Source organism: Penaeus monodon, chromosome 21 (assembly GCF_015228065.2).
Source record: "Penaeus monodon isolate SGIC_2016 chromosome 21, NSTDA_Pmon_1, whole genome shotgun sequence".
Lineage (NCBI taxonomy): Eukaryota > Metazoa > Arthropoda > Malacostraca > Decapoda > Penaeidae > Penaeus > Penaeus monodon.
Window position 1 is genome coordinate 9,726,513 of NC_051406.1, and position 368 is coordinate 9,726,880.

At 33.2% G+C, this 368-nt stretch overlaps 1 protein-coding gene across 1 annotated transcript in view; it reads right to left on the minus strand.

The window, feature by feature from the left end:
• The window catches only part of LOC119586190 (vacuolar protein sorting-associated protein 45-like), a gene marked incomplete in the record, with an annotated part of 11,967 nt that overhangs the window by 11,105 nt on the left and 494 nt on the right, over positions 1 to 368 (minus strand).

The following is a 368-nucleotide window of genomic DNA, read 5'->3' on the forward strand; positions in this document are numbered from 1 at the left end:
GATATTGCTGATTCTAGTACTAAGTGACTGTCCAAGTATATGAGGGAAACTCCTTTACATCTGGAGACACTAAAGGTGATGAAACTTCCCCATCAGGTTCATAGTCCATTTCATACATTTTAATCTAGAAACAAAACATTTCATGCCATCTTAGGAAAATGTCTTAACCCAAGACACCCTGCTTGAAACAATAATAGTTTGAATTATCTGGAAAAGCTTCAAATCTTTATTTTTCTCTATTCAACCTTTCTTTTCTTTTTTTTCTGAAGATTACAATCCTTGTAAAAATATCCTGGGAAGAAAACTCACACATTTCAAACACCTTTATATATTTCCTGCCAATAGTAATATGTATGAAGTGCCTAGCT